Source organism: Saimiri boliviensis, chromosome 7 (assembly GCF_048565385.1).
Source record: "Saimiri boliviensis isolate mSaiBol1 chromosome 7, mSaiBol1.pri, whole genome shotgun sequence".
Lineage (NCBI taxonomy): Eukaryota > Metazoa > Chordata > Mammalia > Primates > Cebidae > Saimiri > Saimiri boliviensis.
In genome coordinates this window covers 65,351,251-65,378,531 of record NC_133455.1, presented here as the reverse complement: position 1 = coordinate 65,378,531, position 27,281 = coordinate 65,351,251, and the positions used below count along the sequence as shown (strand labels likewise).

The 27,281-nt window shown below is 41.1% G+C and overlaps 1 protein-coding gene, 1 non-coding gene and 1 pseudogene across 4 annotated transcripts in view; all 3 read left to right on the top strand.

The window, feature by feature from the left end:
- The window catches only part of LIMA1 (LIM domain and actin binding 1), a 112,578-nt gene that overhangs the window by 5,707 nt on the left and 79,590 nt on the right, over nucleotides 1-27,281 (top strand). The gene's annotated exons all lie outside the window — the stretch shown is intronic.
- On the top strand, nucleotides 12,497-27,264 carry LOC120365011 (NADH dehydrogenase [ubiquinone] 1 beta subcomplex subunit 1 pseudogene; annotated as a pseudogene).
- On the top strand, nucleotides 23,317-23,425 carry LOC120365131 (U6 spliceosomal RNA). Its single transcript, XR_005580150.1, has one exon. It is a non-coding gene; the product is annotated as a U6 spliceosomal RNA (small nuclear RNA).

The following is a 27,281-nucleotide window of genomic DNA, read 5'->3' as shown; positions in this document are numbered from 1 at the left end:
CTGTTCGAGAGTCAGGATTCCCAACTTAATGTTGTCATCAGCCAATTAGGTGATCTTGGACAAGTCATTCATTCATTGACTTAGAGCCTGATCTGTAAAATGAGAGGGTTTGGCCTTTGATCCCCAAGACCGGACAACCTCTGTGCTGAAAGGATGTCTTTAGAGCTACTGTTCACTAGAAATTCTGGAATTACTTTCCGTCTCATCTCTAACCCTTCACCTATTTTAGAGTTATAGAGCCTGAGGGAAGACTGGAAGTGGTAAAGGCAGTTTCCACCAGAGTAGCAAAGGGGAGCCCGGGGACAGTTTACTTTGTTTGTGCCCTTTAACTATCAGGAAAAAAGAAGTAAAAAAAAAAAAAAATTGAATGTGATCCTTGCTGTGGGGATTGGGGAAATAAAAGAAAAAAAAAAAGTCAAAAAGACAAGGAAGTCAAAAAGAGGCAAGTAATTTTTTAGGCATTTCCATAGACTGACATTTGGAAACCAGTGAGGTAAAATTATAGGAGCCCTGCTGATCTATGCCACAAAACTCCATTATCTACAATATATGTGAAAAAAATTTCATTATAGGACTAGAAGGTGTATGTCTCCAAGGCAAGTTATTTAACAACTTTTACTTCATATAGAACTATTCCTAGTGTTTTTTTTTTCTTTTCTTTTCTTTTTTTTCTTTTTGAGCCCAGTCTGCTTAGTATTTTTCTTTGTGACTTGTATAAACTCTTCTATTTTAAGAATATTCTTTGTCTTTTGGTCAAATAGTTAACCAGTTGGCTTGGCTTTTAATTTTATATGTAGTATATTATTACTTACCTATAGATTTTTTTTTTTTTTTTTTTTTGAGACAGGGTCTTACTCTGTTGCCCAGGCTGGAGTTCAGTAGCACCATCACAGCGCACTCTAGCCTCTGCCTCCTGGGTTCAAGCAATTCTTGAGCCTCAGCCTCCCAAGTAGCTGGGATTACAGGCGTACACCACCACGCCCAGCTAATTTTTGTATTTTTAGTACAGATGGGATTTCTCCATGTTGGCCAGGCTGGTCTCAAACTCCTTACCTCAGGTGACCTGCCCACCTTGCTCTTCCAAAGTTCTGCGATTACAGACATGAGCCACCTTGCCCAAACTGGATTTTTAAATTGGGATTTCTTCTGCTGCTGTGATGTTTAGAAGGATTTAACCATCCAGAGATTGGTTAAATATTCACTTTCATTTCCTTCTACTGTAATTTGTACTGTTTTGCTCTTTATATTTAATTCTTTAATTTGTATTGAACTTACTTTGGAGTACCAAACCAATGTGTTTAATGCCTTTGTATATCTGAGCTCCAGAACTGTATTTCCAGCCACCTGTTAGGCTCTGTGGATCGTCCCTGTGCGCCACGCATCTGCATTCACCCAGTTTCACTAAGGAGAATGCTTGAGGTTGTCCTTACCACTTTAATACTTTTCTCCACCTACATTTAATCAGTCCCCAAGTTGGGTTGATTTTACCCCAGCAGTGATAAGGGCTCTTTAATCAATCTTCTAATTCAGATTCCCTCTTCTTTTTTTTCTTTTTTTCCAGAGTCCTTGAGCAATCTTTAGAGTTGGCTTCAGTTTTTCCCTTGCAGTTCGGAGTTGCCATTAAAAAACAAACAAACAAAAAGCACTGATTTTCAAAATATGGTTCTTTTAATTGCCTGTGTTAGAATTGCCTGGTGTTGGTTAAAAAGGTAGAGTCTCAGGCCCACCTAGAACTGCAGATCAGTGTATCTGAGGGATGGGCCTGGGAACCTAAAGTTTGAACAAGTCTCTCTAGAGATTTGTATATAAACTTAAGGGGAGACAATGCATAAGTAAATTCGTTCTAACTTTCTGACATGCTCTTCAAGGCACCCACACCCCTCCTCTGACAACCTATTCTTTGAGGCTTATCTCCCACAACACTACCCACCCACCTGGTACTGTGATCCTACAATAATTCTGTTTCCTGGTCCTGCCCAGTTCTTTCCTGCCTCTGTGCCTTTGCTCATAGAGTTCCCACAGCCTCATGCTCCTCCCCCTCCCCACACTCTTGAAATCCTTTTCCTTAAGAGCCTAAATCAAATGCTACCTTTTAAAAAAATATATAAATAAAAAAAGCCTTTTCTAATTTCTTCTACTTGAATAAGTGGCTCCCTCCCCAGTCTTTACTTAACACTTGATTTTTGCTTCATTTCTTACCTTACTTAATGTTGTCACTATTTATAAATTATTGGTTTCTTGTAAGATTGTAAGCCTTGTAGCTGTGAGAACCTTTCCCTTCCTTTTCTTTTTGTATTCATTATGCACATGTAAGTGATTAAATACTCATTTATTTTATTATTTTTTAAGATACAGTTTTATTCTGTTGCCCAGGCTACACTCAGCTCACTGCAACCTCCACCTCCCAGGTTCAAGTGATTCTCATGACTCAGCCTCCCAGGAGGCTACAGACACATGCCACCATGCCTGGCTAATTTTTTTTTTTTTTTTTTGTCTGATTAGTAGAGACAGGATTTTGCCATGTTGGCCAGGCTGGTCTCAAACTCCTGCCCTCAAGTGATCCACCTGCCTCAGCTTCTCAAAGTGCTGGGATAACAGGCAGGAGCCACTGCACCCAGCCAAAATGCTCATTTAGTACATGAAATATATCTGATCTTGCAAACACACACTTTTTTTTTTTTTTTTTTTTTTGAGATGGAGTTTCATTCTTTTTGCCCAGGCTGGAATGCAATGGTGCGATTTCAGCTTACCACAACCTCTGCCTCCTAGGTTCAAGTGATTCTCCTGCCTCAGCCTCCTGAGTAGCTGGGATTATAGGCATGCACCACCACATTCAGCTAATTTTTTGTATTTTTAGTAGAGACAGGGTTTCTCCATGTTGGTCAGGCTGGTCTTGAACTCCCGACCTCAGGTGATCTGCCCACCTCAGCCTCCCAAAGTGCTGGGATTATAGACATGAGCCAGCATGCCTGGCAGTTTTTTAGGGGGGTAGGGGGAGGAGTCTCTCTCTGTCATCCAGGCTAGAGTGCAGTGGTACAGTCTTGGCTCACTGCAACCTCCACATCCTGGGTTCAAGTGATTCTCTTGCCTCAGCTCCCGAGTAGCTGGGACTGCAGGTGCACGCCACCATGCCCAGCTGATTTTTGTATTTTTAGTAGAGACGGGGTTTCACCATGTTGGCCAGGATTATCTTGATCTCTTGACCTCATGATCCATCTGCCTCAGCTTCCCAATGGGCTGGATTACAGGTGTGAGCTACTGTACCTGGCCAGCAATGTTTGGCTTTGTCTCACACATAGAATAAAATTAAATTCCTTTAGTATTGCTTATAAATCCTTACTCAATCTGACTACCACTCATCTCTGCGTCATTGCATACTTCTTCCTTATTCCCTAGCCTTATTATTCCTTCCTCAGGGCCATTGCATTTGCTCTCCTCTGCCTGGAAAACTCCCTCATCTCTTCTCTTCACCTGCCTGGCTGCGTATGTCTTCCCTATCATTCAAGTTTCAGTTCAAATGTCATTCACTCAATGAGGCCTTCCCTGACCACTGCCTAAAGAGGCTGCCCCACCCCTGTTCCTACCACCACTTCAGTTACTCTTTTCATATTTCCTTCACAGCACTAATCACGGTCGTTAATTGTCCTGCTTCCCCAGTAGAATGGAAAGTTCATGAGTAGAGACCTTGCCTGTCATAATTTTTTTTTTTTTTTGAGATGGACTCTCTGTCACCCAAGCTGGAGTGAAATGGCACCATCTTGGCTCACTGCAACCTCTGCCTCTCAGATTCAAGAGATTCTCCTGCTTCAGCCTCCCAAGCAGCTGGGACTACAGGTGCTCACCACCACACCTGGCTAATTTTTGTATTTTTGATAGCGACAGGGTTTCATCATGTTGACCAGGCTGGTCTCAATCTCTTGACCTCAAGTGATTTGCCTGCCTTGGCTTCCCAAAGTGCTGGGATTACAGGCATGAGCCACTGCGCCTGGCCATTGTCTGTCACTTTTTTTTTTTTTTTTTTGAGATGGAGTTTCACTCTTGTTGCCCAGGCTGGAGTGCAATGGCACAATCTTGGCTGACAGCAACCTTCACCTCCTGGGTTCGAGCAATTCTCCTGCCTCAGCTTCCTAAGTAGCTGGGATTACAGGCATGCACCACCACCATGCCTGTAATTTGTAGAGACGGGTTTCCTCCATGTTGGTCAGGCTGGTCTTGAACTCCCAACCTCAGGCAATCCACCTGCCTAGGCCTCCCAAAGTGCTGGGGTTACAGGCATGAGCCACTGTGCCCAGTTTTGTCTGTCATTTTTAGTATTTTATCTTTAGCACATGGAACACTGCCAACGACGTGATAAATTCTCAATAAATATTTGTTGAATGAGTGAATAGCCTTGAAGATAGACTTTTCATCTGGACAAGTCTTGTTTCGGCTTGCAATCCAAAGTGGTGTTGGCATTTTTCTTTACTGGACAACAGCTGAAGTAGGCCCATCTGAGTTCAAATCAGATAGCAGTCTCTGAGGAGTTCTGAAGGGAGCAGGACAAAAGTTTGGATACTGTGACAACCAGGATTCAGTTCCATCTGAGTGCAAGTTTTCTAGGGTGTTTTCAGGATCCAGGCTACTATTTTACTGCCACTGGAGCCATCTATTTCCCAGGTTGTTACTCTGGATTATACTAGTCTATCAATTCCCATTACATTTTTAAAAGCAGGGTGGCAAAACTAAAACCCAGTTACTGGAATCCACAAACAACCAGAAGTTTTCTTCTGTTTTCATTCTCTAGGAGAAAAATTAGAAAGCTATCTATAGTCTTCAAGGAAAGATGAAATGATTTTCATTATACTTACTATTAGCACGTGCCCTGAACTAGGACAGTGTACTGATTAGATTTTCAGCAACAGCTTTCAATAAAAGGTTTCTTATTAACATCTAGTTGAACCAGACATTTTAATGAATTAGTTCTAACTTCTATTTTTCTTTGTTAGTTAGTCTTATTTTTTAGTTCCATTTTTCTTAATGCTGGCTTGAAGTTTTATTAAAAATAAAATATTTAAACATATTTAATTATTTAATTTGTACTGAACCTACAATGGAGTACCAAGCTAATGTGTTTAATGCCTTTGTACATCTGAGCTCCAGATCTATTTGTCCAGCCACCTGTTAGGCTCTGTGGATAGTCCCTGTGTACCATACGCCTGCATTCACCGAGTTTCACCGAGAACGCTTGAGGTTGTCCTTGACACTTTAATGCTTTTCTCCACCCACACTTAATCAATCCCCATGTTGGGTTGATGAGCTACCAAATAATGCTTTGTATAGTAGCTGATAGTTTTCAAAGTAGTTTTGCTTTTATCCTTTCATTTAGTCCCCATAGCCATCCTGTGTGAATCAATATCTGCTTTTGAGATGAAGAAATTGAGACCCAGACATTGATGATCTTTCCTGTGCCAACTGAAAGACCACTACCCAGCAAATGCCTCTCAAAAACTGTTTTCTACAGTCCCAAACTGGATGTAGAAGATAAACACTAAAATTCAACTGAAACAGTAACATTAATATGTTTATAACCAGGCCAGGTGAGGAGGCTTATGCCTGTAATCCCAGCACTTTGGGATGCCAAGGCGGGTGGATCACTTGAGGTCAGGAGTTCGAGACCAACCTGGCTAACAGGGTGACATTCCATCTCTACTAAAAATACAAAAATTAGCTTGGGAGACAGAGTAAGACTCTCTTAAAAAAAAGAAAAGGTTTATAACCAATTCTTAAAAAATCAGATGCCTAACATTGGTCCAGATAAGTAGCCAAACTTTATCACTCATGTGGCTATAATGATTTGGTATGTCTTTATGTGACCAGCCTCAGTGATGCTTGTCCTTGATTAAAGCATTGTGATGTGGTAGCTTCTCAGTTTGTCTTTTTTTTTTTTTTTTTTTTTTTTGAGATGAAGTCTTGCTCTGTTGCCCAGGCTGGAGAGCAGTGGTGTGATCTTGACTCACTGCAACCTCTACCTCCCAGGTTCAAGCAATTCCCTGCCTCAGCCTCCCAAGTGGCTGGGATTACAGGCATCCACCATCACACCTGGCTAATTTTTGTATTTTCAGTAGAGACGGAGTTTTACTGTCTTGGCTAGGCTGCTCTTGAACTCCTGACCTCATGATCCACCCGCCTTGGCCTCCCAACGTGCTGGGATTACAGGCGTGAGCCACTGCTCCTGGCCAGCTTCTCTTTTTTTAAAGAAAGAAAGGATTAAAGAACTTGTCTAGAGAAGAGTCACTTTTCAGTAAACCCATTTTAATTCTCCTGCTTCAAGGGATTGGTTAAACTGATCTAAACTGACTCTTCAGATTGAGCAAGTTCTGAAAAAAAGCACATCATCTAAAATTTCAGATAAGAAGAATGGAAGCCAAGCCCTTCCTGGAAATGGCCAGAAGTGAAACTAAGAAGCCCTGCATTTGGAGAAAACTTGATTAATTATTAAGGACAAAGGGCTGGTATAAGAAGGTTATATCTTTAACAGAAGCAGCCTTCCTAAAATAAGTGTGTATGTTTCTTTTGCTTTGAGATTGTAAAGAAGACTCCTTAATTAACTACTTTGCCTTAATTAAGCATGTAATTGGCAAGACTTGTGAGCATGTAGTTTCTAGGCAGATATTCAATTTTGTAGGTGGGCCTTGGTTGAGATGTGTAGCAACTGAGTACTAGTGTGACACTGTTTTTCATTCATATAACAGATATTTACTGAGCCCCTACATGTTCCAGGGACTGGTATTGGAAGAGACATGACAGCGATTCTGCTGCCTTGGCCTTCCGAGTAGCTGGGATATTCAAGTATGAAAAGGTACAAAGGTTAAAGGAGAAATATGCTGTTCAGAGAGAGTCTGTGCTTTCTCTATGTCAATTGTAAATTTCCAGTCTTTTTCTAATTAGCTATGTTTTTCTCTACTCTTCACCTTAAATTTGAAGCTAATGACTTAATGATTTGATTTTGCTACTTATTGAGAGAGATTTTTCTATTATGTGTGAAAAAAACTGCTGAAAAAATACCTCACTTCATTGGATTATGTTTGCCCTTACAATAAGTTAATGATTAACTGGGACACGGAGGGAAGGAATCAAAGGAACAAATAACAAATTTTATTAATTGAGAGAGAGATGAAGTTAGACTTGGATTCGATCTGGTGATTTTTTTCATTTAAAGGGTGAAAAAAGATTAGGAAAGTTCTTGGGTGGTTCTTCATGATCTACAAATTTTAGACCAAAGTCAGTTCTGGTTTTTTTTGAGATAAGTCTTGCTGTGTCACCAAGGCTAGAGTGGAGTGGCGCAGTCACGTCTCACTGCAGCCTCAAACTCCTAGGCTCAAGTGATCCTCCCACCTCGGCCTCCCAAAGTGCTGGATTATAGGCATGAGTCACTGCACCTGGCCCAAAGTCAGTATTTTTGTTGTTGTTGTTGTTTTTGAGATGGAGTCTCACTCTGTCACCCAGACTGGCGTGCAGTGGTGCTATCTTGGCTCACTGTAACCTCCGCCTCCTGGTTTCAAGTGATTCTGCTGCCTTGGCCTTCTGAGTAGCTGGGACTACAGGCACCCACCACCACGCCTGGCTAACTTTTGTGCTTTTAGTAGAGACAAGATTTCACCATACTGGCCAGGCTGGTCTCGAACTCCTGATCTTGTGATCCACCCATCTCAGCTTCCCAAAGTGTTGGGATTATAGGCGAGCGCGCCCAGCCCCAAAGTCAATTTTTAAAGGCTGTCACTGGGTTTGCACTTTTACCTGTCTAAATAAGATATGTGAATATTATCATAATTATGTAAAAAACTAAGTTGGGGTTCATAAGCACAAGAAAATATATTCACATGAATGAATAGGGTAATAGAAGCCCTCTGAGAAGGTCATAGTTATATTATTTTCAACATAGAGTTCTTTTTTATTTTATCTTTTAATTTTTTTGAGATAGGTTCTCACTCTTGTCCAGGCTGGGGTACAGTGGCGTGATTGCGGCTCACTGCAACCTCCACCTCCAAGGCTCAAGCAATCCTCCTACCTTAGCCTCTTGAGTAGCTGGGAATACAGGCGAAAGCCACCACACCTGGCTAACTTTTTTTAAATTTTTGGTAGAGATGGGGTTTCACCATGTTTCTCAGGCTGGTCTCATACTCCTGAGCTCAAGCAATCTATCCTCCTTGGCCTCCCAAAGTACTGGGATTGCAGGAGTGAGCCACCATGCCTGGCCCAGTGTAGAGTTCTTACAGAGGTATTGATAATATGTAAAATTTTATCTTTAAGAGATATAACTTTTGCAGGTTTAGACTTTATGTTGCAGAGAAATTGTGTCAGGTTTTGAGCAGATCTGGGTTTCTGGTGGTAACTACCAGTTTCTCAGAGATTGCATTAGAGATACTCTCTTTTTGTCAGTGATTTAACAGAAATAAGTTGACTCTGAAATATCATGTGTGCTAGAACTGCTTTTCTGGTTTATTTTCCATGATGGAGTTCATTTTGTTTCCAGGCCAGCCTCCTAAAATATGAAAAAAGCTAACATTTATTTAACTTCTTTGGGCTTCAGTTTCTTCATCTGAGTATTATTCAATAATACACTTATATAAAGTGAGGCAGTACTTCTGAGTGTGTTACTGTGAAGATTAAATAAGTTATATATGCAAAACAATTAAAACAGTATCTGACACATGGTAAATACATCATAAATGTTAGGTCTTTTTATTACCACCACTACTATCATTATTTATTAAGCACTTATTTTAACAATGTGCTAAGAGAACATTTTAGTGATGATGAAACTAAGGCTTAAAGTAATTTTCCTCATGTTACCCAGTAAGTGTGTGGTAGACTCAATATGTAGACCTCAGCCAAAAGGAGCCTTGGGCAGAGTTGACTTAGATGTGCAACAGGCAGGGGCATCTGGTCCAGCCCTTATAATTTCTAGTTTCAAGACTCTTTTTTTTGAGACGGAGTTTCGTTCTTGTTACCCAGGCTGGAGTGCAATGGCGCGATCTCGGCTCACCGCAACCTCCGCCTCCTGGGTTCAGGCAATTCTCCTGCCTCAGCCTCCTGAGTAGCTGGAATTACAGGCACGCGCCACCATGCCCAGCTAATTTTTTTTTTGTATTTTTAGTAGAGACGGTGTTTCACCATGTTTTACCAGGATGGTTTCGATCTCTTGACCTCGTAATCCACCTGCCTCGGCGTCCCAAAGTGCTGGGATAACAGGCGTGAGCCACCACGCCCGGCCGTCAAGACTTTTAAAAGATAAAATTGGTCCAGACAACCCCTACATACCGGGAAGATGTGGTTTGTCATGTCATAAATGGACGTTAGGGTCTGTTGGATTGTTTCAAATCCTAGTTCTATCAGTTGTTAGCTGTGTGACCTTCAGCAAGTTATTGAACTTCTCTAGAGCCTTAGTTTCTTCCTCTGTAAAATGAGAATAATAATATTTGCTGGCCAGGTGTGGTGGCTCATGCCTACAATCCCAGCACTTTGGGAAGCTGAGGTGGGAGAATTACTTGAACCCAGGAGTTGGAGTCAGCCTGGGCATCATAGCAAGACCCTGTCTCTTACCAAAAAAAAAAAAAAAAAAAAAAAAAAAAAATATATATATATATATATAATACTTGTTTAATGGTAGTGTAAGAATTAAGTGACTAAGATCAAATGGAATGAAATAACATGTAAAGCATCTGGCATATGGCCAGTACTCTGAAACCAATCCTTAGGCTTATGCTCAAGGGGATCAAACTGGTACTTGATTCTGACATTATCTGTCTAGATGGTGAGCAGTTAGGGTGTGGGTCTGCCAAAATTAACGTGTTTGGACTCCACATAAAAGGTTCAGATTCTATAGGTAATCCTGATACTCAGAGTGCCACCCTTATCTGAAAGCACTAGACTGGTTGGTGGAGGGTAGCAGCAGTGATCCTCTTAATGCCTGAGCTGTCAATGTCAGTCAGGCTTCTTACAGGGCTGTGTTCTGGTTAGAATATTAATGAGCAGTAAAGGAATGTTCTGCAAAAGGGACCTCCACAGAAATGAGGCTCTCATCTGTATAGTCAAGCAGCATTTTTGTTTGGAAAGAATATTAATGAGATCTGGATAAGAATCAGACACCAGGAAAGGACAGCTTCTGTGAGAGGCAATTTCAGCTGTACAAGGAGTTACACATGATATTCAGAAAGTCCATGTGCAATTAAAAAAAAGTAATTAAGTTGTAGAGATAATAAACGATTTATAAATGACATTTAAAAAAATAAATGTGGCTGGGCACAGTGACTCACACCTGTAACCCCAGCAGTTAGGGAGACAGAGGTGAGAGATAGCTTGAGCCTAGGAGTTTGAGGCCAGCCTGTGCAACATAGTGAGACCTCATTCTTCACAAAAAGGAAAAATAGGCCAGGCACAGTGGCTCACTCCTGTAATATCAACACTTTGGGAAGCCAAAGATGGCAGATCATCTGAGGCCAGGAGTTTGAGACCAAAATAGCCAACATGCTGAAACCCCATCTCTACTAAAAAAAAATGCAAAAATTAGCCAGGCATGGTGGCAAGCACCTGTAATCCCTGCTACTCTGGAGGCTGAGGCAGGAGAATCACTTGAACCTGGGGGGTTCAAGGCAGAGGTTGCAGTGAGCGGAGGTTGCACCATTGCACTCCAGCCTGGGCAACAGAGCGAGACTCTGTCTCAAAAAAAAAAAAAAAAAAAAAAAGAAAAGAAAAAAAATTCTAATAATAACAAAAGTAGTTTAGAAAAGTAAATGTGACCAGGTGCCGTGGTTCATGCCTGTTTGGGAGGCCAAGAAGGGCAGATCATCTGAGGTCAGGAGTTTGAGACCAGCTTAGCTAACATGGTGAAACCCTACCTTTACTAAAAATACAAAATTTAACTGGGCGTGGTGGCACACACCTGTAGTCTTAGCTACTTGGGAGGTTAAGGCAGGAGAATCACTGGAACCCAAAAGGTGGAGGCTGCAGTGAGCTGAGATCACGCCACTGCATTCCAGCCCGGGTGACAGCGAGACTCCATCTCAAAAAAAAAAAAAAAAAAAAAAAAAAAAGATTCTGGATTCCCTATTTAAAGAAAAAAAAAAAAAAGTAAATGTATTGAGTGGCTAACACATATTTGAAAATACGCTCAACCTCACTCATTAAAGGAGTAAAAACTAAAATAATAATGTACCATTTCACACATCTCCTATCAGATTGGAAAAAAATAAAATAATGATTAGTACTGATAAGAATGTGGAGAAAGATTCAAATATAAATGGATGTGACTTTTTTGTGGAAAATCTTGGAATATCTATTTAAAAATTTAATGCATAAGCCTTTTAAACTATAAATGGTCCTTCTAGGAATTTATGCAGTAGTCATACCCCACCCCAGGTAGACAATAGTACTAGCATGTTCATTACATTCTTACTCATAACAACGAAGAAGCAAAAGCAACCTACATGTTCATCCACAGGGGCCTTGTTAAATAGGTTTTAAACTATTGCAGAATTAAATATTATAAGGTACTGGAAGGTTGAGATAGACCTGTAGGTCCTGAGGTGGGAGGATATCTAAGAGGAAATAAATAATTGCTGAACAGCACATTAACATAAAACCATTGTATTTCTTTCTTTTTTTTCGAGCAGAGTCTGGCTGTGTAGCCAGGCTGGAGTGCAGTGGCACAATCTCAGTTCACTGCAACCTCCAGCTCCTTGATTCAAGCGATTCTTCAGCCTCAGCCTCCCGAGTAGCTGTGATTACAGGTGCGTGTCACCATGCCCAGTTAATTTTTGTATTTTTTTGGGGGGAATTATTAAATTTATTTCTGAATCTTTTATGAAAATGACTGATTTTTTTTTTTTTTTTGAGACTGCTCTTGTTGCCCAGTCTGGAGTGCAATGGCATGATCTCAGCTCACTGCAAGCAACATTCACCTCCTGGGTTTAAGCAATTCTCCTAACTCAACCTCCCCAGTAGCTGGGATTACGGGCATGCACCACCATCCTGGCTAATTTTTTTTTTTTTTTTTTTTTGGTGATTCCTCAATGACCTAAAAATAGAAATCCCATTTGACCCAGCGATCCCATTACTGGGTATCTATCCAAAGGATTATATATCATTCTACTATAAGGACACATGCACACGAATATTCATTGCAGCACTGTTTACAATAGCAAAGACCTGGAACCAACCCAAATGCCCATCGATGATAGACTGGACAGGAAAAATGTGGTACATATACACCATGGAATATTACACAGCCATCAAAAATGATGAGTTCATGTCCCTTGTAGGGACATGGATGAACCTGGAAACCATCATTCTCAGCAACCTGACACAAGAACAGAAAATCAAACACCACATGTTTTCACTCATAGGTGGGTGTTGAGCAATAAGAACAAATGGACACGGAGAGGGGAGTACTACACACTGGGGTCCATTGGGAGGAAATGGGGGAGGGATGGGGGGTGGGGAGGTGGGGAGAGATAGCATGGGGAGAAATGACAGATATAGCTGAGGGGAAGGAAGGCATCAAATCACACTGCCATGTGTGTACCTATGCAACAATCTTGCATGTTCTTCACATGTACCCACAAACCTAAAATACAATATAAAAATAATAATAATCATAATTTTGTATTTTTAGTAGAGATAGGTTTCACCATGTTGGCCAGGATGGTCTCAATCTCCTTACCTTGTGATTCGCCCACCTCGGCCTCCTAAAGTGCTGGGATTATAGGCATAAGCCACCACGCCCAGCCAAAACCATTGTTTTTCTAAAACATATTTGTGTTTATGCATATTGCATGTTAATTTCTCTGTGCCTCAGTTTTCTCATCTGTAAAATAGGCATCATGATGGTACCTACCTCATGATTTGTTGCAAGGGTAAACTGAGATAACGTAAGTAGAGTGCTTAGTATGGTGACTGATACATAGTGCTGTGTGTTGGCAATTATTATTATTGTATAGGCAGTATCAGAAAGTTTATACTACAGATTTTGACAGATGTTACCTTTGAGTAGTAGAATTGGCTTGAGGGGATGGCAGGCAAGAGCTGGCAGACTTCTACTTCTTACATTGTGTATTTACATATAATTGTTTGTATGGAGCAGGCCCATCCTTGACCAGTCACTGACCAAGGAGCCTAGACAGTGAAGGAAATGGCACTCTGGTTCAGGGTGCTTGTTGAGGCCTGCAGAAGAAGGTTTTTATGGGAAGGAGGAGGGTGAGGAAGGGTGGTGCATCGGGGAGATGGGAAGGATGTCCATGGATTCCACCATGGCTGGTGAAGTTTTTTTTGAAAACCACTGATCTAATTAAAGATTTAAAAAATTCGCATTGCACAAGAACCTTACAAAGGCTAGCATGTATTTGGACTTATCCTTTTTATAATCCACTAAGTTATATTTATGCTACAAAAGTGATTTGTGGCCGGGTGCGGTGGCTCAAACCTGTAATCCCAGCACTTTGGGAGGCTGAGGCGGGTGGATCACGAGGTCGAGAGATCGAGACCATCCTGGTCAACATCATGAAACCCCGTCTCTACTAAAAATACAAAAAATTAGCTGGGCATGGTGGCTCGTGCCTGTAATCCCAGCTACTAAGGAGGCTGAGGAAGGAGAATTGCCTGAACCCAGGAGGCGGAGGTTGCGGTGAGCCGAGATCGCGCCATTGCACTCCAGCCTGGGTAACAAGAGCGAAACTCCGCCTCAAAAAACAAAAAAACAAAAAAACAAAAAAACAAACAAACAAAAAAAACAAAAGTGATTTGTGTTTAATTTGACTTTTGAATAAAAACTACAGAAAGTAATTTGTCAAAATGCTCAAAACAAACACTTAAAAAGACATTGGTAGTTTTTCTAATAATTATGAAATAAAAATGTTGATATTTTAAAGACACAATTTCTTTTCAACTAATGTTACTACTTCCATTATATAATGATGATAATGATGAGCAATTTTTGTTTTTTTTTTGAAACAGAGTTTCACTCTTGTTGCCCAGGCTGAAATGCAGTAGAATGACGTCGGCTTACTGCAACCTCTGCCTCCTGGGTTCAAGCAATTCTCTTGACTCTGCTTTACAAGTAGCTGGGACTATAGGCGCACGCCATCATGCTTGGCTAATTTTTGTATTTTTAGTGGAGATGGGGTTTTGCTATGTTGACCAGGCTGGCCTCGAACTCCTGACCTTAGGTAATCCACCTGCCTCGGCCTCCCAAAGTGCTGGGATTACAGGCATGAGTCACCATGCCACACCAGCAATGTTTTAAATAATGAGAGCAACTTTCATGCTAAAAAGTCAAACAGGTGAAGCAAATTTAACATTTTAAAATTATTATTATTATTTTTTGACACAGTGTTTCACTCTGTTGCCCAGGCTGGAATGCAGTGGCACCATCATGGCTCACTGCAGCCTCAGTCTTCCACCTCAGCCTCTCAAGTAGCTGGGACCACACAGGTGCCCACCACCATAGCTGGGTAATTTCTAAAAGTTTTTGTACAAGTGGAGTCTCACCATCATGCCCAGGCTGATCTTGAACTCTGGGCTCAAGCTATCTTCCTGCCTCAGCCTCCCAAAGTATTGGGATTACAGGTGTGAGCCACTGTGCCTGGCCATGAATTATTTTTAATCACAGCCTTATTGACATAAGCCTTGTTAAGTCAATATGACACACAAAATAAGCGAAACCCAAATATGAGTTTTATTAACTGAACCTTTAGAATAATTTTTATTGAATGCATCTTAGCCTCTGAAGCATGCAAAGACCAAGATCTGCCTCTGACCTCAAGCAATGTGCCAGGCACTGTTTTCTGTTTATTGTCTCCTTAGTTTAAAACAACCCTGTAAGGCAGATTTATCATCTTCCTTTTACAAAGGAAAGTGAAGTACAGAGAGGTTACCATGCATCTGGTAAGCGCTGGAATGGGAATTGGAACCATCTGGTGTTTCCATTCTACTCCCCTGCCTCCAGAGAGTCATGGGGTAAGGGTGGGCAAGGTGAGATCTGTTGGGGGCCACATGAGAATTCTCAGGGACCTCAGTGATCATCTGTCATCTAGTCTAGTGGCTTTCAAGCCGTCATTTAAAAAATTATAAACAGTTTCATTGAAAAATGATTTATGCCAGGCACAGTGGCGCATGCCTGTAATTCCAGCACTTTGGGAGGCCGAGTCGGGCAGATCATGAGGTCAAGAGTTCAAGACCAGCCTGGCCAACATGGTCAAACCCCATCTCTACTAAGAATACAAAAATTAGCCAGGCATGGTGGCACGTACCTGTAATCCCAGCTACCTGGGAGGCTGAAGCAGGTGAATTGCTTGAACCTGGGAGGCAGAGGTTGCAGTGAGCTGAAATCACGCCACTGCACTCCAGCCTGGGCAACAGAGCAAGGCTCTGTCTTGAAAAAAAAAAGAAAAATGATTTGTATACCATATAATTCACCTATTCAAATTGTACAGTTCAGTGGTTTTAATATGGTCACACAGTTGTGCAGCCATCACCATAATCAATTTTACAACGTTTTTATCACCTTCCAGAGAAAACTCATACCCATCAGCTGTCAGTTCCTTGTCTTCATACTGCCAGTCCCAGGCAACCACTAATTCTCTTTTGGTCTCAATTCTCTTGCCTCAGCCTCCTGAGTAGCTGGGATTACAGGCATATACCACCATGCCTGCCTAATTTTTGTATCCTTAGAATTTGCCTATTCTGGACCTCTCATATAAATGGAATCATACAGTAAATGGTCTTTTGTGACTGGCTCCTGTTACTTAGCTTAATATTTTCAAGGTTCAGCCATGTTGTAGTATATGTCAGCACTACATTACTCTTTATAGCTGAATAATATTCCCTTGTAGGATATCCCACATTTTGTTTATCCTTTCATCAGTTAATAAACATTTGTGTACAAGTTTCTGTATGGACATGTGTTTTCATTTCTCTTGAGTATCTATATACACACGTAGGAATGGAATTGCTGGATCTCATGGTAATTCTGTTTAATCTTTTGAGGAACCACCAGACTGTTTTCCAAAGTGGCTGCACCATTTTATGTTCCCACCAGCAGTGTATTAGGGTTCCAGTTTCTCCACATCCTTGCCAACATTTGTCAAACTATAATTATTTTAACTATACCCCACAATAAGAAATATTTTACATTCTTACTCAGTTTCTACACATGCAAATAACTGAAACAGAAACTTAAAAAAAAATTACCTATACTATATATGATGCACTCTGACATTTTCGATTGCATTCTGTTCTTTTTCATCAAAACAAACATGTTGGTTCTGATCACTAAACTTGCTTTCACAATTCACTAATTGTGATCTGCAGCTAGAAAAACACTAGGCTATTTTAACTACTTCATTTTACACAGGAGGAAAGAGAGACCCAGAGAAGTGGCTTGTTCATGGTCATACCACTAATTAGTGGCAGATCCAAGATTAGAGCGCAAGCCTGTTGGCTCCCTGCTTTAACTTTGACCTCTCAGTAAATTATAGTTGCCCTCTTATTCAGTAGATAAAAATAAAATAGAGTTTCTGTTTTCTAACCTTCTTATCTTTCTTAAGCAGCATTTTAAATTTAGCAATAAACCTGGCTAGAGAAAAAAAGAGTGAGAATAACTGAATTTTATTATGATGAATCTTGCTCTAACACAATGATTTTGTGCCAACTGGACAGAAAAGTACTAGGTGAACGTAGATAATGGGCATCAAATTAGGCAGATTGAATTAATCACTGCAATGTCTCAAATTCATTTTTGTCCAAACCTCAGTATACTTTTAAAGAGCAGCCATAGCCAGGTGCGATGGCTCATGCCTGTAGTTCTAGCACTTTGGGAGGCTGAGGCGAGCAGATCACAAGGTCAGGAGTTTAAGGCCAGCCTGACAAACATGGAGAAACCCCATCTCTCCTAAAAATCCAAAATTAGCCAGGCATGGTGGTGCATGCCTGTAATCCTAGCTACTTGGGAGGTTGAGGCAGGAGAATCGCTTGAACCCCGGAGGCAGTGGTTGCGGTGAGCTGAAATGATGCCATTACACTCCAGCCTGGGCAACAAGTGAAACTCTGCCCCACCCCTCCAAAAAATAGCAGCCATTTTCCTTACACTGTCAAATTTGAATGGCAACATAAAATTGAAGTGGGCAATATAAAAATATTTTATGTTCCTCTTTTCATTTTTCTTAGGATACACATAGGTCTTAAACCCTTTACTTATTTTTGAGATGGAATCTTGCTCTGTTGCCTAGGCTGGAGTGCAATGGTGTGATCATGGCTCACTGCAGCCTTTTCCTTGTGGGCTTAAGTGATCCTCCTGCTTCAGCCAAGTAGTTAGGATCACAGGCATGCACCACCATGCCCAGCTAATTTTTAATTAATTTTTTTTTTGGCACAGAACAGGTCTTGCCATGTTGCCTAGGCTGGTCTGGAACTTCTGGCCTCAAGTGGTCCTCTCTCCCCAGTCTCCCAAAGTGCTGAGATTACAGGCATGGGCCACTGTGCCCAGCCTTAAAGCCCTTAATTCAGTGTTTTCCAACATTTTATGAGGGAACCTCTGACACTAGAGTTGCTTCAAGGTTCTTAGTAAAATGTGGGTCTTTTGAGCCCTTCTCCAGACCTAATGAATCAGAATCATGGGATGGGACCTGAAAATCAGTATTGTATACAAGTTTCCTAAGTGATTCTATTTATACTTAGGAACATAGTGACCAACTGAATTAAATTTTTCCCCCTTTATTTCTCATCTTCCTTTCCTTTTTTTGAGACGAAGTCTCACTCAGTCACCCAGGCTGGAGTGCAGTGGCGCAATCTTGGCTCACTGCAACTTCTACCTCCTTTGTTCAAGCAATTCCCCTGCCTCAGCAGCCTCCCGAGTAGTTGAGATTACAGGCACCACCATGCCCGGCTAATTTTTTTGTATTTTTAGTAGAGATTCACCATGTTGGCCAAGCTGGTCTAGACTCCTCATCTCGGGCAATCCATCCACCTCAGCCTCCCAAAATGTTGGGATTACAGGCGTGACCCAGAATCCCAGTCCTAGAATTTCTGATCCAGTCCTAGAATTTCTACTGCATGCTGGATAGTTTCATATGTCCAATATGCAACACAGCACAACCCAAATCATATGTATTACCTTTCTTAACCTCTACTTCCCAAATTAAGTTCTTTTAATTACAAATCATTTTTCTACAAAGAATTGGTATGTGAATTTTTGCTTACATCAAATAAAATAATATAACATGGAACATAGTATAATATAGCAAAATGTACACAAGGTTTGAAGTTAAAAAGATAACTTACAGGTTCTCACTTGGCCTCTAATTGTTGTGACGTGCAAATTTCTTTACTTCTCTGAGGCATATACCATTACTTACCTTAGCTAGTCAAAAATTTTATATAAAATGCCTAACACGGGGACATGTCATGGAAAGAAAATACCAAGAGGCTAAGGGCATGAGGCATGGATTCGAATCTAGCTGTTGAGATCTCCCACCACTAAGTAGCTGTGTGATCTTGGGCAACTTATTAAACTCTCAGTTTCCTCATCTATAGGTTGAGGATAAAATAACTTACTTCATTGTGGCGAGAATTAAACAAGTTCTTAAGTGTCAAGTATGTACAACTCTACCTAGCACCCAAGAAGAGCTTAAGAAGTCATTTATTTACTATTAATAAATGCTAATTTACCCCTTTCCCTGCTTTGTCTTGTCTTTTGCTCTTCTGACATCTAGTATATCGTTTTCTAAATAAGAAGGAACTCTATAAATACACCTTGAATAAAATTGCACAAAGTTTTGCACATATGGACTTTGCACAAGCTTTTTCTCACATCTTTAGGTAGGCCCAAGTTATTTTTTATTTATTATTATTTTTTTAAGATGGGGTTTCACCATGTTGGTCAGGCTGGTCTTGAACTCTCAACCTCAGGTGATCCGCCCACCTTGGCCTCCAAACTGCATGGATTACAGGTGTGAGCCACCACACCCAGCCTCAAGTTATTTCTTGATGCAAGCCATCCTCTGAGCACATGACTCTTCCTGATTACACTGCTACCCTCTGTCTGAAAATGCTCGAGCCTCCCTGGCCTTATGCTATGGGTGCCAGGTTAGGTAACACTTTGTTCCAGATGCCTTCCCTGACCCCTCAAGCTTGGGCTAAAAGGTTCCTTTTAAGTTCTGAAAGTATCAGACCTACCTCTACCTGATCCCATTGTAGTTTAGCCAGGTGTGGTGGTGCTTGCCTGTAATCCCAGCTACTTGGGAGGCTGAGGCAGGAGAATCACTTGAACCCCGGTCTAAGTTGCAGTGTGCCAAGATTGCACCATTGCACTCCAGCCTGGGCAACAAGAGTGAAACTCCATCTCAAAAAAAAAAAAAAAAAAAAAAAAAAAAAAAGAGGAAAAGAAACTCTAGAACTGGAAGTCAGGAAAGTTAGGGCTTATGAGCCACCTTTAGGAATCACCTGGAATAAGTGAATTTTGATGAGTTGACAGTAAGTGAGCTTACTCAGAGAGGGGAGAGAAACTGGCCCTTTATTGATTCCTTGGAGTAAGAGTGAGTGAAGGTAGCAGAAGAGGATTCTGCCAGAAAATAGAAAAATGGAATTGCTTCTCAATTATGCAACCTCACTTTTGTTGCTCTTGCTCTCCGTCTTCCTTACAAGGAGATGAAGAGATTTAATATGATTGAAGCGAGTCTGTCCTGTTGCAAACATTTACATTCTTGTTGACCCCTGGGAATTTGGTCAATGTTACAATTGTCCTATTGTCTAGATTCATGTTTCTACACATACCTGGCTGAAGCTCTTCCAAGAAGAGTAGCAATGATTATTCTCACATGCCTGCAGACTTGTCTATCATCATATTTCTGAATAATAGAGTAGTGAGCTTTTTATATATAACATTTGATGCTACTTAGTGATTCCATTTTTTTATATTGTGAGTTTATATGAGAGTTTGAATAAGTTATACTGGGTAATTCACAGTTCTGAAAAATATATGCTTTCTCAATAACTAGTCTTGAGACTGTAAGATAAGCATTCAGTTTCTGTACTAATTGTGTTTCAGATAAAATTTAAAGCTATGTGCAATTTTATAGAAGACATATTTATAGAGTTCTTTTCATTTAGAAAGCAATATATGAAATACCAGATGTTGGAAGGATAAAAGACAAAGTATATCTGTCCTCTGACTTCAGGTATCTTGCTATTGAGAAGGAATTATAAAATTATGATAAGTCAGGGGAAGCGACTTATGCTGATTAGGAATAGGGCTAGGGCAGTTTGGAAAAGGGCTATGTGTAGTCTTTCACTTGAGTCTTTAGAGGTGAATAGGTTGAGTAGGGGATAACGTTTGAAATGGAGTGAAAAAATATATGATGTATCATGGGAGGAGAAGCTGATTATGACATAATTAGAGATTCTAGATCTCTTTTCAGAAATCAAAGTATCTATGTGGTTAGGCTTTTTACTATCAGAGAAAGAAGTTACAAATAAGCCAAGAGGGAATACTGGAATAAACCTTGTGATGCTGGATTGGAGTCAGAAGTATCAGATGAATTTGTAGTTTATAAAATATGTATAGGCGGATACAGAGCTAATTAAAGAAATGTGTGTGTATAGACCAGGTGTGGTGGCTCACACCTATAATCCCAGCACTTTGAGAGGCTGAGGCATGACGATCACTTGGTTCCAGGAGTTCAAGACCAGCCTGGACAATAAGGGGAGACTGTCTTTACAAAAAAATCTAAAATATTAGCCAGGCATGGTGGTGTGTGTCTAGTCCCAGCTACTTGCAGGCTGAGGTGAGAGGATCACTTGGGCTTGGGAGACAGGTTGCAGTGAGCTGTGATTGCACCACTGTGCTCCAAGCCTGGGTGACAGAGTAAGACCCTGTCTCAAAACAAAACAAAACAAAACAAAACAAAAAACAAAGGTTGTATATACATGGGTCTGTATACAAACATATAATTCTTGGTTTTGTCTACTAAAATCAAGAGAGCCTAGAAGCAGTGACATCATCTCAGGGCAATGAGCATAACTAGTTGTGCCCAGATGTTAACTTCTCCCATAAAAGAAAATAGGGCTCCTTGGGGAAATGACTGATCCTAGGGCTGAAGCATGGCAAATACAAGATGAGCCTGGAATATCTTGTAGTACTAGAAAGTAAGGAAGTGCTAAAATAACAACAACAACAACAACAAACAGAGGGCAAGTTGAGAGAACACTGGAGCCAAGCTGAAAAGCTCTAAATGGCCAGAGCTGGAACAATTTGAGCAACAAAATAAAGATAATATTGGATTATAACACAGGAAATACAATAAATATCTATGAAACCATACTAATATGAATAAATGGTTGGGCCGACCATGGTGGCTCATGCCTGTAATCCAAGCACTTTGGAGGCCAAGGCAGGTGGATCACGAGATCGGGAGTTCAAGACCAGCCTGACCAACATGGTGAAACCCCGTCTTTAAAAAATAAATAAATAGGCCGGGCGCAGTGGCTCACGCCTGTAATCCCAACACTTTGGGAGGCCGAGGCAGATGGATCATGAGGTCAAGAGATCGAGACCATCCTGGTCAACATGGTGAAACCCCGTCTCTACTAAACATACAAAAATTAGCTGGGCATGGTGGCGCACACCTGTAGTCCCAGCTACTCGGGAGGCTGAGGCAGGAGAATTGCTTGAACCCAGGAGACGGAGGTTGCGGTGAGCCGAGATCACGCCATTGCACTCCAGCCTGGGTAACAAGAGCGAAACTCCATCTCAAAAAAATTAAAAAACCATAATGATAATTAAATGATTGACTAAATGAGGGAGAACAAATCTTCCTTATAGAAGAATGTCAATTAGCAAATGTAGAAACGATGAGACTAACAGAAAATCACCATTAGAATGCCAGTAATAATTGCTATAAGCAAGACCCACCCATGAATGCTAAAACTAATGAGAACAAGTTTAAGGAGAAACAGAGTCAAAGTCCTCCCTCATAGCTGGGTGTGGTGGCCCACACCTGTAATCACAGCAGTTTGGGAGGCTGAGGTGGGCAGATCACCTGACATCGGGAGTTTGAGACCAGCCTGACCAATATGGTGAAACCCCATCTCTACTAAATACAAAAAATTAGCTGGATGTGCTGATGCATGTCTATAATCCGAGCTACTCTGGAGGCTGAGGCAGGAGAATCACTTGAACCTGGGAGGCAGAGGTTGCAGTCAGCTGAGATTGAGCCATCACACTCTAACCTAGGCAACAAGGGAGAAACTACATCTAAAAAAAAGAAAAGGTTCTCCCTCATAATTATGAATTACAAAGGGAAAAGAAATAATAACTTTACAGAGAAGGAACCTGGCAGACACCACATTAACCATGTGATCAAGGGTAATGTCATGAGTTATGTCACATCAACATCCTGTACCCTCTGATATGATGCGCTGTGAAGGCCGCATCAGCTCTGAATTATTCCTTTCAAAAATGTATAGCCTTGAGTGGGTGGCTGAATTCTCCATTGCCCTTGGTCGCAGGGTCACTGTTGGCACTGGGCCTGCAGCGATCACAGTGAACTTACTTCAGATTGTGCAGGACGACTGGGTTCATGTTCTTGTCCCTGTGGGATTTGTCATTGGATGTTATTTAGACAGAAAGAGTGATGAAAAGCTAACTGTATTCCAGAACTAAGAGTATGTTATTTAAAAGGGAATCACGACCCAATGAAGAAGTTACCTGTAAGTAAAGACTGGTTGAATTATAGTGTTCCCATTTTAAAGTTCTGATAGAAATAAATATGTGTTGTTATTGAAAAAAAAAAAAAAACGTATAGCCCCAATCTAATCTGAGAAAACACAATGTTATTTAAAAACTTTTTTTGAGTATTGCAAGATGTTTCAGGCTGATCTTGTATTAGTCCTACCCCAGCTCTGGAATCAACCACTTCTCCAAGGAGCCTTGATTCTGTTTTATTGGATAAACCAATAAGCCCAAATTGAGGAACATTCTACATAATATCTGACCACTACTTTCAACAATATCAAGGCCATGTTTGACAAGGAAAAGCAGAGCAACTGTCATAGATTGGAGGAGACTTCAGAAGACATGACAACTAAATGCAATGTATGATCCTGAAACGGAAATAAGACATTAATGGAAAAACTGGTGGAAATTCAATAAAGTCTATAGTTAATAGTATTTTACCAGTGCCCACTTCTTAGTTTTGATAATTGTACTGTGGTAATATAAGGTAAAGCTAGGTGAAATGTATATGTTTTTGCAACTCTTATGTGTGAAATTGTTTCGGAATAAAAGGTGAATGCTCACTTCAGTCATACATATACTAAAGTTGAAATGATACAGAGAAGATTAGCATGGTCCCTGTATGAGGTTAACACACAAATTTGTGAAGCATTCCATGTTTTTAAAAAAAGTTAAAGAACTATTAACTTCCAAAAATATTTCCAGAATGTGAATTTAGTCACTATTTTGTACAGAAGTATAAACTTAGAAGTAAATGTAATTTTCACAAAAAACATTATGTAGCAGCATATTTCATGCTGCTTTTATTTAAAATTCCTCTTTGCTACTTGAAGTTTTTCAGTTTAGTTTTTTCTTTTTTTCTTTTTTTTGTGTTCAATTGCTCCCTTTACCTGATGACATTCAAATTGGGAAGAGTTGTTGGTAGAAAAACTTTAAAACTCTACAATGTATTTCTCGTTTTTTTTTTTTTTTTTTTTGAGACAGTCTCACTCTGTCGCCTGGGCTGGAATGCAGTGGTGCAATCTTGGCTTACTGCAACCTCGGTCTCCCGGGTTCAAGCTATTCATTCTCCTGCCTCAGCCTCCCAAGTATCTGAGATTATAGATATGCACCAGCAAACCCGGCTAATTTTTTGTATTTAGTAGAGACGAGGTTTCACTGTATTGGTCAGGCTGGTCTCAAACTCCTGATCTCAGGTGATCCAGCCACCTCAGCTCCCAAGGTGCTGGGATTACAGATGTGAGCCATTATGCACAGCCAACAATCTATTACTTAAAAATAATGTTTTTCCGTCCCTTCCCCTCCTCTCTCTTTTTGACAGGGTCTGGCTCTATAGTCCAGACTGGGTCCAGTGTTGGGATCATGGCTCACTGCAACCTTAACCTCCAAGGCTCAAGCAATCCTCCCACCTCAGCCCCCTGAGTAGATGGAACTACAGACACACCACCATGCCCGGATAATTTTCCATATTTTTTTTTTGGTAGGGATAGGTTTTCACCATGTTGCTCCAGCTGATCTCAAACGCCAGAGCTCAAACGGTCTGCCTGCCTCAGTCTCCCAAAGTGCTGGGATTACAGGTGTGAGCCAGCATACCTGGCCCATTTTTTTTTTTTTCCTTTTTCTTTTTTTTTTTTCCTTTTTTTTTTTTTTTTTTGAGACGGAGTTTCGCTCTTGTTACCCAGGCTGGAGTGCAATGGCGCGATCTCGGCTCACCGCAACCTCCGCCTCCTGGGTTCAGGCAATTCTCCTGCCTCAGCCTCCTGAGTAGCTGGGATTACAAGCACGTGCCACCATGCCCAGCTAATTTTTTGCATTTTCAGTAGAGACGGGGTTTCACCATGTTGACCAGGATGGTCTCGATCTCTCGACCTCGTGATCCACCCGCCTCGGCCTCCCAAAGTGCTGGGATTACAGGCGTGAGCCACCGCGCCCGGCTCTTTGTTCTAATTTTTTGAGGCTATGTTCAGGAAGCCATACTGCTTGAACAAGTAACTATCTCAGGAGTAAAGAAAGAGAGGAGGCCACTGAGATTGGATATATAAGAACAGGATTTTATTAGTGGCTCAGGGAGGGCTGGTTGCAGGGACAGCTTATTTGTTTTGTTTTGTTTTTTTGGGTTTTTTTTTTTTTTGTTTGATTTGGTTTGAGACAGAGTCTGGTGCTGTTGCCTAGGCTGTAGTGCAGTGGTGCAATCTTGGCTCACTGCAACCTCTGCATCCCAGCTTCAAGCAATTCTTTTGCCTTAGCCTCCTGAGCAGCTGGGATTACAGGCATGCACCACAATGCCTGGCTAATTTTTGTGTTTTGGTAGAGATGGGGTGTTACCATGTTGGCCAGGCTGGTCTCGAACTCATGAATTTAAGTGATCCACCCACCTCAGCTTCCCAAAGTGCTGAGATTACAGGCGTGAGTCACCGAGCTCAGCTGTTTTTGTTCCAAGCCTGGTTTCTGAGAGACACTTCCCTTGGTCAGGAGGGTCTGTAACTGAATTTATTAGAGTAAGTTTCCTGAAGCAGTTACTGGCCTCACCCTAAGCAATAGCTTGAGGAAGTAGATACCTGGGCCAGACTTCCCAGTGAGTCACTCTTCAACTTTTCAAGGATCTTTGTTCCAGAGGTCCTTATCTCCAAGCCACAGCTCACCCTAGGACAGTTTAGGGACCCATCTCAAGCTACCTGGTTTGATAAAAGAACATTGAACCTGGGAGTTAGAACTCTAGCTCTAATACTAACCAGCTGGTGATTTTGAAAAAATGATTGAACCTTTATGCCTCTTAGTTTCCTCACTGTAAAAAAAGGGATTTGGTTACTTCATTTATAAGCTACTCTCTTGAAAAAAATCTACCATTTGTATCTGAAACTGAAGGTATCTTTCTTCTCAACAAACAATTCCCCTTTCTATATATACCATTTATTTGTCATGCAACTATTCTTCTAGCCTCTGAAGCTAAAAATCTTAGTGTTTATTTTTGGTTTTTTTTTAAATACTTTTTATTTTTAAAGATGGGGTTTTGCACCGGGCGCGGTGGCTCAAGCCTGTAATCCCAGCACTTTGGGAGGCCGAGGCGGGTGGATCACGAGGTCAAGAGATCAAGACCATCCTGGTCAACATGGTGAAACCCCGTCTCTACTAAAAATACAAAAAAATTAGCTGGGCATGGTGGCACGTGCCTGTAATCCCAGCTACTCAGGAGGCTGAGGCAGGAGAATTGCCTGAACCCAGGAGGCGGAGGTTGCGGTGAGCCGAGATCGTGCCATTGCACTCCAGCCTGGGTAACAAGAGTGAAACTCCGTCTCAAAAAAAAAAAAAAAAAAAAAAAAGATGGGGTTTTGCCATGTTGCCCAGGCTGGTCTTGAACTCCTGAGCTCAGGCAATCCACCCACCTCGGCCTCCCAAAGTGACATGAGCCACTGCGCCCAGCATGTATTATTTTTGTTATATGTTTCATTTAACTCTTGCAGCCAACTGTCTTCCAATCCAGCAGTTCTTCCTTCACAGTTGATGTGGTAGTAGAAGGCATATGACTGGAGAGAATGGGTTTTGGAGTGTGAAAGTCTGAAAATGAAACTCTTATCTGAGAGAGACTGGGTGGGTGGGGAGAGATAATATACCTTTTTTTTTTCCCCCCCCTGAGATGGAGTATTGCTCTGTTGCCCAGGCTGGACTGCAATGGCATTATCTTGGCTAACTGCAACCTCTGCCTCAGGTTCAAGCAATTCTCCTGCCTCAGCCTCCTAAATAGCTGGGATTATAGGTGCCTGCCAGCACGCCTGGCTAATTATTTGTATTTTTAGTAAAGATGCAGTTTCTCCATGTTGGCCAGGCTAGTCCCAAACTCCTGACCTTAGGTGATCTGGCTGCCTCGGCCTCCCAAAGTGCTGGGATTACAGGTATAAGCCACCACGCCTGGCCCCAATACCACACCTTTAATGCAAGCCCGTAAAATCCAGATACTTATTTATGATAGAGAGTATTTCAGGTGGGCCCAGGATAACTTTTAAGTTTCCCTGAAAGCAGGAATGATTATCTCTGGTACTCGCCACTCTTGGAAGATACTTGCCACTATGCTCTTACTGAAAAATAATTTGTATGGGTTTGCAGCTAGGTAGTCTAGGGATTTTTCTACCCGGTATTCTACGTTGGCTAAAATGGTAGTTTTATTCATTATTCATTACTTGTAGTTAAAAGAAAATGGACTTTGGAATCCAATAATATGAGTTTGAATCCCAGCTCTGCTACTTTATAGCTAAGTGATCTTTGTAAAGTTAATATGTCTGAATCTCAATTTTGTCATCATAAATATAAAATAATAAAGCCAATCCTGTAGCGTGGTTGTGAGGATTGAGATATATGCTTTACATAAAGTAGATGTCTTAAAATGTTCGTTTCCTTCCAATAGTCGGATTTCTAACTTTAGCTTTGAATTTGTAGTTTCCTGTTTTATATCACTTGAATTTCTCTTGCTGACATGTATATCTCAACATGTGTAAACCAACACTCATTGTTTTTCCTCTTCTTT